Below are 12,560 nucleotides of genomic sequence, written 5' to 3'. Positions count from 1 at the left end.
ATTTATTTGTGAGGAAGATCAGCCCTGAGCTAACATCCATGCCAATCCTCCTCTTTTTGCTGAGGATGACCGGCTCTGAGCTAACATCTATTGCCAATCCTTCTCCTCCCCCCCCCCTCAAAGCCCCAGTAGATAGTTGTACGTCATAGTTGCACGACCAGTTCACTTTTAATGTTAAGGTTTTTCCTATTCCAATTATTTGAAAACAGATAAGCTATTCTTATTCCCTGTGATGACTCTATTAATCTATATCTATATATACCTCTTTGATTGATAATCTCAGCGATATCGTAACACAGTCAACATTTTTGAGTGCTTTCTCTGTGCTACCCAGTATACTAAGAGCTTGAAATGTATTATCTAGTTCAATTCTTGGAAAAACTCTTTTAGGTAATATTATTGTTCCCACCTGCAAATGCAGCAGCTATAGCAAAAAGAGATTAACTTACTGCTCATGAGTCACAGCCAGTAAAAGGTGAGGTGAGATGTGATCTTAAGTCTACTTGTCTGTAAAGTTTATGCTCTATTTATGCTGTAAAAAGATTCAAATAGGGGCCGGCCCGGCAGCACAAGCATTAAGTGCGCGGGCTCCGCTGCAGCGGCCAGGGGTTCGCTTGTTCGGATCCCGGGCGCGCACCAACGCACCGCTTGGCAAGCCATGCTGTGGCGGCATCCCATATAAAGTGGAAGAAGATGGGCACAGACGTTAGCCTAGGGCCAGTCTTCCCCACCAAAAAAAGAGGAGGATTGGCAGATGTTAGTACAGGGCTGATCTTCTTCACAAACAAACAGAAGAAAAGATTCAAATAATCAGGTAGTTATCAAACGGGACAATCAAAACAGGTCTTTCTCTGATAACAAAAAAAAAAATTAAAAGAAAAGACAAAGATATTATATCCCAAAGTGAGAGGAGCTAGCCTTCCTCCAACGGAAGCCTTTTGTCCAGCGAGTAGGAAGGAGGAGGGTTTAAACGGTTTGCCCAGAATCATGGAGGCAGTCATATGCCCTGTGAAACATTATTACTTTATTTTATTATTGATTTTATTTTTCAAATGTGAGCTTGGTCCAAAGGCTTTAGGCTAAGTTAATGAAATTAAAATAAACAAAAGCATACGTTAAGTAAATACCATGATCAAGAGAAGTAACCAGTGTGTGTGTGTGGGGGGGGGTGAGTATGATATGAAGTAGCGAAGGCATCATGAAACACAGAAATCCCATTGTTGCTCCACCTCCTCAACCAGAAAGACTAATAACCTCTTAATCATGGGTATTAACTCCAAAGTGCTTCATTTTTAACCTCCTAACTCCATGTGAATAAAGCTTAATGAAGCAGATTAGACCCATGGCCCATAATCTAAAGAGACCTAGTGATTTTTTTACAACCTCTGAGCAGATCAGTAGTCAGAGGACTTATTCTAACCCACAGATATTCATCCCTCTTCTTGATAATTGTTTAAGCAATTCAGACAGTAAAAACAAGGGCTACTCCAAATCAGCCTGATGACTGAGACTGTTATAGTCAGAAGATCATATGATATCACTTTTGAAGTGATGGTAACTTGCATCATAAATTGGCATTTTAAGGTTGACTCTGTTGTTCTTCCTCAGGACATTAGCTAACTAGGCACCCACCCCCAGTCCAGCCTTCTCATCTATATTCTGCAGCTTTATGCATTACTTATTCTCAGCAAGTCTTTGTGAAGGTTGAAGAGAAGGGATTACTGCAAAATTTATTTAAATAAAAGGTACCAATTACCATACTCTTTTTATAAACAAACAAACAAACAAATGGGAATCACCTTGGCCTCAATTCTTTCCTCAACTGAAATGAATGTCAGTTCATTGACACAAACATTATATTTTAAAATTTTTCTCATGACCTAATAAATTGGAAATCCCAATAAATAATACTAACTAGGGAATATAATAGAAACAGGAGGTAAATATGACCAATATGAAAGAAATCAGTTAGCTATTATAAAATCTTTGACAACTAAATGTCATAAACAACCTATTTTTATAGCATTTTCAGCCCACAAGCAGAGAAATGTCTAGTATTAGTAAGAAGGCAGTACACTAACAGGTAATGATAATCCATTCATCGGCTCTTCTAATCCTGCGATTAACATACTGATACACTGATGCACGGGCATGAAATTCTGATTGCTTTGTTTTCCCTTCCCATGCTTCTCCCAGTCTCTTTGTCAAAATCACCATCCACAAAGGCAGATGATATTTCATTTTACCAACATACTACAGTTGTGTGTCTATTCTCCAGCATGGAAAGTAGAGCTATTTCCAAATATTGTGTGCTTCACAGGTCATAAGACTTTGACTAGTACCTGATTTCCACTTCACAAAAAATTTGTATCCCACCATCTTGAAAAATACGTGCAAGGACTGAGTATTCAGTCTAATTTGTGGTTTTAACCCCTACATTTTCACATTCAAGGGAAACATCTGTCCTACTAATCATTGTTACTTTCATTTTAACAGACAATGCATTCAAATACTGATTAGAATAAGATGCTTTGAGCTTCCAGTGCATATCAAACAGAAGAACAATGAATACCCAGATTACATTAGAAGGACTGTGACTAAAGACATTTAGACAGAATATGTGTTGATAGGGTAATTATTAGGTGAAGTAAATTACAATGTAGAAGGCTTAACAAGTACTTGTATAAATAGTTTCTTTTCCACAAAAGAGATCTTGTAGTAGAGAAAAAAATGGTCCCTTATTTCTAGTAATTTCTAAAATCAATTGCCTCAAGTTCTATTGTAAGAATATTTTTAAAGTCTCACTTTGAGATGCATTATATGTATTTAATTTCAAGTGGGTACTTCTTGGTACTGGAAGCCATACCTGATCCGGTGGTTTCCTCTTTACCCCGTGCAGTGAGAATCGATAGATTGATCCTGTGAGACAGCTACCTGGGGAGATCTAAAATGAAAAAGGCATTTTGAAATTAGGAAAAGAATCCTGCAAACTTCAATAATGATGGCCTCACAATAGGATGTTTTTCAGTCAATCGACAATATTTACAGTATGTGCACTGTATACTGAGCCCAGTTTTATACGGGCATAGAAGCACTAAAGAGAGAGTGGAAAGAACCTAGTTTGATGCCTCTAAATATTTGTGAAATAAATGGATGAGCAAATAAGGATGGAAAAAAATTAATCCTTTCTCTGGATGAATTTATAAATTACTTGAAAAGGAAAAATATCACATGAAAAAGACCTATTAATTACGGTATATCAAAAACATAAATATGAATTGCATAAAATTTCTACAAATTTTGGATGAAGATGAGATAAAAGTAAAATTTGAATGGGATTAGACACAAGGCTTCCCAGAAGATGCATTACTTCTGGAGAACCCACTGAAACCACCTAGGTCACAAACTCTAAACCCTAATTCTAGAGAGCAGGTGGTCCCTGGAAGAAGAGAGAATATAGTAATGTCGATCACACACACACGCACACGTGTACATGTACACACATACGTTTGTTTATTTATATGTAATTTAACATTAATTATGTGATGAGTGTGTTAGTTAGTGTAAGTTAGGTAGTCAGTTACCCTAATCAAAAACCACATTCCATGGTATTCACTTGGCATTATACCAGAAAAACTATCCTCCGGAGTCAACTACAAAGGCTTCTTTTACGCATCTCTCCTTCATCACGTGAGCCTTTGATAATTAACCTGATAAATGTAAAAAATGAATTTGCACTGTTGAAATCGGTGGTTTATTAATTAACATGATGACTATTAGAAGTAGGCTCACAATGGTGAAATTGGAGGTATTCAGATATGTGGATTTGCTCACATACTTTAGTAAGACTCTACTCTTCTTTCACAATCACGATATAAGAATTGAGTGAACAATTCTTAACTATATCCTTAACTATATCCCCTAAACTATATCCTCAAGGACAGTGGCCACAGCTTGATCCTAAAGCAATCTATGCTTAGCCTACAGTGTTGGAAAATTTGTGATTGCTTGGTGACAACTACAAGAGTTACCTCTGTTCACATCCACCTCAAGTAAACTTTTCATACTGGGTGGTTGTAGTAATTACAGCATTAAAAAAATTACTTGGGTCTTTTTTTTTCTTTTTTTTAAGGCAGACTATGAGATTCACAAGGCAAAATATCTTCTAATAATTGTTGCTGTATTTACTGCCTTGTCCTTTCATTTGAAGATGTACACCCTAGAGAAAATGGCTGAATTTTCCCATGGAAAAGGCTTTTGCATTCTTTTAGAATTTTGCTACTATTGCAAAAACGATTGTCCTAATTCCAAAGGACAAATGAGAGAACTAATGGCAAATCAGTAATGGAAACTTTTATCAGGCACTCAGCAAGTTATCAAGACTTAAAATATATTGCAAAGTGTCACTCTGGAGAAGAGAATTATCTGGTATTATACAAAGCCACGCTGAATATTTCAGCTTGACTGCAGACTAGTAAAGTGATGCAAGACATTAAGAAAACATATCAGGTTCAGAGATCTATAATTAATCTTGTCAGCAGATGCAGCAGGACAGATTCCTATTTAAACTTGCATCTTGATGAGACTCTTCCCTCATTTACTGATCTGTACAGAGCACACTGGGGACATACAGGATCTAAACCCATTACCGTGGTTTTATAGTCAAGTTCATGCTCATTGCATGCCCTGCCTTGTGCTGGGTGGCATTAAATATTTAACTAACTGTGACCACGATGTTGTTGAGAAAGCGGCAGCTTTTAGTGCATTTTTTATACACACCGTTGAAGAACAAATATAAAGTTAAAAAGTGTGTCCAAGGCTAGAGGTAGAATAAATGGTCAGGGGACAACACAATCTGTGTTTAGTTCCCGTAATTGAATTATATTATAAAGCTTTCTAAGTATATGTACGCATCACATTCTACAGTAGCTACAGTGAAATGTGAAGAATCATAAGCAATAAGTCTATCATTAAACTTTAATGTGCAAGCACAACTTGGATAAGAAACCATGCTTCCAATCCTTGAAGCAATACTAGAGAAGGTAAATTATTTTGAAACCTGAGAGATGAATTAAATTATCTTTTAGTAACATTTAAAACAGAGGAAATAATCGTACATTGAGGAAAATGGAGATCTCTTCAGTAAACAAATGGGTGAATTGTAGAGTTTTATTTTGATCAGACTTATTCTATATTATTTCATTTGTCTCTAGAAAAAAAAAGGAAAAAGAATCAAGGAATGAAGTTAATTTTTAGTGTGGCGCATAAGCTGTTTGTCATAGTTCTTATTTTAGAAGCTTATTATTAACAATAATATAGCAGCATGCCACTTTAGGTTGTAATATGACACATTTTATACATTTATATTATTAACAGCACAATAAAGTTAATGGAAAATGAGAAGTGTTTCTTTTATTAGAATAACACAAATGACACAAGGAAGAGTTGTTTGTTTTCTATCTCATTCTCAAACTCCTAAATCCAAGGATTTGTAATCTGCACAGTGTCAGAGAGGTGGGTTATGATCTATTCTGCAACATGCACTAGAATAGTGGATAGTAAAACAGAAAAAAATATATATCATTAACAGGTAAAAATCTAGGATTTAATGGATCCAGTTAGAGTGATTCTTTAAACCATTTCCATTTAACTTAAGTCACAAAGCATTAATTTTCTTCATATTTTATTGATATCTAACTATACTATATACTCATCTATTTGTTGATTATGTGTCTTCTCCACTAGAATGAAAGTTTCATTGTGGCAAAAATTTTTGTCTCTGTCTTTTAACCTTCTTATACAAGGATGTTTGAAGACTCCTTCACTTTGACAGTTATGAGAAGTGGCCAAAGACCATTCCATGCCTTCCATGCAAACAACAGGCAATAATTGCTTTTCTCCAGGCGGTTCGATCCAGGCCCTCTCATGGGCCTCTGGATCCGTGGAAAGTAAAGGAACAAGTAAGCATTTATCATAAAGGTTAGAGAAGTTTTCACAGAGTAGCCGTGTGCACAATTCTATGTTTTTTTCTTGTGCAAAATTACTCTGGGATCTGTTTCTTTCTCTACCATCATCTCTTTGCAATGTTTTGTCCACTTGCTAACTTATACCCAAGTCAGACCGAATTTCTTTTAGTTCCCAGAATACATCACATGCCTTATTTGTCTCTAGTCATTTGCACATACACTCCATCTGTCTGGAATAGTTTTTTCCTTCAATCTCCACTGTTTGGCTGGTTAACTTTTACTCAGCCTTAAGGTCAGTGTAGGTGTCATTTATTTTGAGAAATCTTCCCTGATTCTCTGTTATAGTGTCACCGATCTCATGTTATGTTGGATTTTCTCCATCACAATGTGTACCAATATCACCACCACCCCAAATGTAATTGCTTTAAAGTTTGACTATTTCAATAGAGCAGAAGTTCACTGAAAGTAGAGCCCATGTTTGTACATCATGTCTCCACGTATTTATTAGACCCCTAATATAAATATATTTATATATGTATATGTATAGTGGTAAGGAATTTGGACTTTATCCAGTGATAAATGGGAATATCACTGTGTCATAGGAAAATATTATCACTAACATTCTATAACAAGCTGGAAAATGTCAAATTCTTTTCAAAATACTTTGTTTATAAGAAAACTATTTTGAAAAACATCCATGTAATACCTTTATGGGATTATATATCCTAGGTTCTGGCACTTGAAAGGCCAGGTTTTGGTCATCTAGAGAACTCAGTTGGGCAGTTCAGCCCTGCACTGACCACACTGGATTCATAGGCCGAGATGATGCTACAGGTTTTCATGACACTGGCTCTACGGTATGAGCGCTGGAGACTGTCACAGACTCTCACTGACAGGATGACAAGATGTGCACCATCGTTAGAATAATCTGCAATATTATTAGCATGATTGTAACATGTATTTGCTATATTGTAATAATCACTCAATATTTTTCTAAGTGATTACAGTCAGCCCTCCATATCCAGAGGTTTTGCATCCGCGGATTCAACTGACAGCAGATCGAATTTCGGTTCGTTGAATCTGTGGATGCAACACCGGCAGATATGGAGGGCCAACTGTATTCACTGTACTATGCCACTTTTTATATGGTACTTGGGTATCCACGGTGGTTCCTGGCACCTATACCCCACGGATACCCAGGGACGAGTGTGCTCTTATTTTCTCAGTGACTTATTCAATCATTCCATGAAACACCCCACTACCATCACTACCACTTTGTTGTTACTTCGAATTTGTATACCTTTCTGAGGCCGTTAGCAGCCTCTTTTCTTCCTGTGAGGTGCCACCCTGTAACTCTAAGCTCAACAGTATCCTCTTGTGTGAGAAACATCTGGGGGATAAGCTTGCACTTGTGTCACATATCACACGTCATGTACGTGGGATGCTAGTCTCTGTAATGCCTGGGGAGATCTGCATCTCAATGTCACACAATTAAATTGTGACAGCAATTACTTCTAAGGTGATAGGTGACCACAGGTACAATATGAGCCACATAAGCTGATACATGTGGATAATGATATGAAGACCAGGAGCACGAGCCAAGGTTTTCTATGTTGATGATCCCTAATTGTGTTCATGTTTTGACCCTTTATGTCACTTTTGTATGTGACTAGTCTCTGAAAACACAGGATTCTGATCAGCGACAATCAATCAAGAAGCTGTGGTGAGCTTCTTTGATGAGGAAGGCATCCTGCTGGTCTCTGAGGCAGGCACCAGTGTGGGAGGAACTGCTGCTTTTGAATTCCTACAAAGTGCCAGATGCTGTGAGTTGCTTTTTGACATGCATTATTGAGACAAGCCTGAGAAGTAGGTATCACTATCCCAGTTTTATACATGTGGAAATTGAGGTACAAGTTAAGTCACAGAGCAACCAGGGAAGGCATCTGGAATTTGAACCCAGTTATGCCCAAGTTCAAAGTCCAGGCAGCTGAGGATTAATAGGGCCGCTAAAGCTATAATTAAGGATCAGAGTCCACCGTTTTCTCTGTATTGAGATGTCCTAGGGGTGCCCTCAAAGAGCTGATGAAAGTGACAGATGATGTTCCTGGAAAATAAAGATACTCGTTTTTGCACATTCTTTTAGAGAATTCATAGACTCTGAAATTCATCCACAGATACCTGTGGATGTCTCAGAATAAAGACAATCTACAGGGAAGAAACCCAGTCTTATTAACCTTTGCTTCCTCTTGGTGCATAGGATCTCTGCCTGCCACAGAATTGGTGATAAAGATCGTTGAATAGAGTAAATGAATTAAAGAAGAAATGAATAAAAAAATTCCTTCTCCACTCTTCATTGTTAACTCAAATTACGCCTGTGTGAGTGTTTGGCTTACTTATATATCACTGTATCTTGTGTTCTAATATGTATTGAACATCTACTAAATGCCAGGTCCTTATTCATCAGTCTGTAAGCATTATTTAATTTAATCTTCACTATGGTCTTCAATTATGTAAATCTTATATTCAGGCACTAGAACAGTGCCTGATACAGAGTGGGAAAAATATTAGTGATAGAAAAAATGCAATATATGTGTTCAGTAATGCTAACATTTATTCAACCCTTGTTAAGTTCAATGCACATATCCAAATGCTTTACATGCATTGCCCTGGCTTAACTCTTGCAACCCTATGAAGCAACTATTCATATTAATTTTCTTTTGCTAAGGGTACAACTGAAATTTAGAGCAAATAAAAGGTTTTGCCTAAGGTCAAAAAGCTATTAAGGAACAGAGCCAAGATTTGAATTTGGGGCTTTCTGACCTTAAATCTCACGGAAAATAAGACAAAGTGAAAGTAACTTGCCTGGAATCACACAGCTACTATGTGACAAAGCAGGGAGATTAAACCCATTATTCTTTCCACTACATCATTTGAATTCTGCATTCCATCATTTAATACCACAAAACTGGCAGACATCACTTTCCTGTTAGCCCTGATTTATAATCTTTTGGCACTAACTAGCTGTGGTGTCTGAAGGTCACGGGATAGCAAAGAAAAGATAGAGACTAACTTGTCTCACAAAACTTGAGAGCTTCGTTGATCTTATGATGACCCCAATGTTTTGGGAATAGGATGATCAAATATGTTAAAAATGGTTAAACCTGACCTCAAGCTTATTCAGGCTAGAGAACGTCCTATATCTTTTCCATTCTCATCTAAGCTTGGTCCTATACTGAAACTACAACCACTGCATCCCATAACAACCATTTAGAGTAATTATCAAAAGAGGCAAAATGTGGATCTTGGCATTTTATTTTATGATATTTGATTAATTATAACATATATATTAGAATGTTTGATTTTTAGCTACTTCTAGGCTCCTGAAATTTTGATACCTAATTATACCACTTTAGTGTATGTGTGCTTTCCCCATGAACCAGCAACCATACATCAAATACTAGGTTATACATATTCCACTTAACAAATAAAGCTAAAGTTGTACAGTTTAAAGTATGGGTTACAATCATGGGTTTTAAAGTCAGAAAGACATGGATTTAAATTTTGTCTCCATTCATTGATAGTTGTGGGACCTTCAGCAAAATATCTATCTAATCTAAATCTCAGTTTTATCCTCAGTAAAATAGAGATAATAAGATACATGTCTCAGAGGGTTATGGACATTAACATAAGATAATATAGATAAAGCCCTTGAAATAGGTCCTGCATATAAAAAGTGCTTAATAAATGTAAACTTTATCAAACACACATCTTGTATTTTCCTTAGACTTACACTTCACTTATAAAGTACTATTCTCAGTTCTATCTATCCATCCATCCATTTAAATCACTGGCTCATTTAATCCTCCCCACCAATCCTATGATAATTGATTATTATCCCCATTTCATGAAAGAGGAAACCAAAGCTCAGAAAGGTTAAGTAACTTGCAAAAAAATCACACATTTAGCAAAACTTACCTTTCTTGATTTACATGTTTTCTTGTCTTTGTCTATCTGTGGTACCATAATCATAAAGAAACAATAGACAATTCCAATAAAAATAGAATACAAAATATGCACAATGACCTCTATCCTGAGGCTATAAAAGCTTTGATAGCAGACCTTATACAAGGAATGTAAGCTCAAAAAGATGCATCTACCCATGAGAACAAAGAAGAAAGCATGGACACATTAAAAACAAAAATCTGTTTCCCTTAAAATGTGTATGCAATGTTGTTCAATCCAATTATTGTTATGCAACCCCATATTAAAAACTCTTCAACATTATGACTTTAAATCTATTGTACTTCTTTATTCTTTAATGTTTAAAGCAACATTTTAGGATAAAACCAGTTATACAGGAAAGAATTAGGAAGTAGAAAGACGCAAGTTGTATCAAACAGCTCGCTTCCCAAAAAAAAAAAATCTTCGACTTGGTGAAAAGCAAAGGATATGAGACAGAGTAATATAATGGAAAGGTAAAGAGACTGAGTTCAAATCCTGGTGACCTCGATTAATTAATTCACTTAACCTCTCGGAGAGTCATTTTTTTGTCATCTGTAAAATGGAAATAAAAATAAAACATGGATTCTCGCTACTGTCATATTTTTTGTGACAAAGAGGCGTCCAGTACACTATAAATGGCATAAGAGCTATGAAGAGATAGCTTTGTCCTCTGAGCAAAAAGCCTAGGACAGAAGTATGCATTTTAGGTTATCGCAAGTTCCGGTAAATAGCAAGTACAAAATAAATACTTGTTGACTGGTTTAATAAAGCACTTTGGAACCAACTTATAGAATAATAATAAGTGTGTACATAGATTTGGATCTTTAAAGCTCAAAGCCTATTATGTGTGTGGCTCCTGCCTTGCACTGAGTTTGTCTTTCGTCACCCTGCAGCCTCAGGTCCAACACTTCATTCATTTAACTGTCTTCAGCCAAATGCCTTCTCCAGTGTCAGGTTATGAGGATGGACTGTGAACGGTCAATTTGTGCAGTTTGGCGACAGCTGGAATTTACAACGGAGATTCATCAAGCACTGCTATTTGAGGTTATTAACATTTATGAGAAAGTAATACAAATGAATTTTATGGAAAATTAGGGGAGTTTGATCAGCACTGAAAGTCACATTTTTGTGATTTTTCTCAAGGTTTTCCACTTGCCGGCAAATGTGATTTAGAAGGCAGCTGTCATCTTCATCATGTGAAGTATAAAAATCATTATTGACTATTACTACCTTTCTGAATTTATCAAATTATTAGCTTTAAGTTCGAATTGCAATTTTTCAAAGTAGGACTGAAGTATAGAGAATAGAAAATATAGCTTCATGAATTATGTTGCTATTTACATTTCTACTGACAAGTCTAATCGTTTGTTTAAATACAAAATCCTGTTCTTGTTGAACAAGTTAGGGCTAAGAAACTCAAATAACGGTTCCTTATGATTCCACATTATCGTACCATCTGTCACTAAAGTACACAAATTATCTGTTTCACTCACTTCCTGTACTCAATGTCCACCAGCTTCCCAAAGCTGTATTCCAATGTTTCTCAAGTATTCATACTTCTCCTCCATTACCACTGTTGCTGTCCTGGTGAAGGAACTAGCCATGTGGACAGTTATCCTAGGTTCCAACTCACTTTCCCATCTGCTTTCTGCCTCTTTCCCTCTTGATTTTCCATGAATCACCTGATCAGTGATTAAGAAATACTCACCCTGGGCATTTGCCTCTTGGCTAGTAGATATAATTCAGGTTGGCCCTTCTGTGGCCCCTGGGTATAGGCTGGCACTAAGCCTCAAGGTCTTGCAGGTCTGCAGGTTACCATTGCCCCTGATGAAGCTCCAGCTTCTGAAGCTTCACCCCACCTGAGGCAGCTACACCGCCACTTCATCCTCAGAAGTGGTACGGAATGTCTACAGTCTACCTTCCGCACCACCACTGGTTGTCTCTCTGAAAATATCTGACTGTTGCATAGCTCATTAACGATGGTCTTCCACTGTGTAATGCGGCATGCAACCATGTGGCAGCAAATATATATTTTCCTCTCCTATCACATGCATCACTCTGTAGTTTTGCACATACTGTCCCCTCTCTATAGAATGATCTTTCACCTATCCCTTGCCTAGAAAACACCTAGTCATACTTCAAAGCCCACTTGAAAGGACACCTCCTATCTGAATCCTTCATTAATGCAACTCCTGCTTCCTAACATGAGCAGTTGACTGCTCCATGCTCAGTACTCACATAGCATTTTGATTTTAAGAATTTGTCTCATCCAAAAGTCTCATGCTGTATTTGAGTTGTGTATATATATCCCTGTGTCTCTGACAAGGCTGCAAATTTCCTGAGGAAAGGCATCATGCTATGCTCATCTCTATATCTCCAATGCACTCCATATTTCTTGCCACATAAGTAGGACACCATAAAAAATCTTGTTTGAGTTCTTGAATCCCTATTTAAAAGATGTCGTTCAGCTGAAATGACACAAATGGAAGAGCTATTGGAGTTGGGAGTGATAGAGGGCAAAGAGAGAGAAAATAGGACTTGGTGTCCTGTGCTAAATTAACAATGTTCAAGTCAAAGATCTGAAGCAAGATG

The 12,560-nt window shown here is 36.9% G+C and overlaps 1 long non-coding RNA gene across 1 annotated transcript in view; it reads right to left on the bottom strand.

The window, feature by feature from the left end:
- Nucleotides 1–12,560, bottom strand: part of LOC131408592 (uncharacterized) — a 420,158-nt gene that overhangs the window by 13,159 nt on the left and 394,439 nt on the right. The window contains exon 5 of the long non-coding RNA XR_009220791.1: nucleotides 2,867–2,944. This is a non-coding gene — a long non-coding RNA (uncharacterized LOC131408592). The remainder of the gene's footprint in view (nucleotides 1–2,866; nucleotides 2,945–12,560) is intronic.

The sequence above is a fragment of the Diceros bicornis genome, chromosome 7, assembly GCF_020826845.1.
Source record: "Diceros bicornis minor isolate mBicDic1 chromosome 7, mDicBic1.mat.cur, whole genome shotgun sequence".
NCBI classification, from domain to species: Eukaryota; Metazoa; Chordata; class Mammalia; order Perissodactyla; family Rhinocerotidae; genus Diceros; species Diceros bicornis.
Note: the sequence above shows the minus strand (reverse complement) of the source record. Positions and strands in the feature narration are given on the sequence as shown.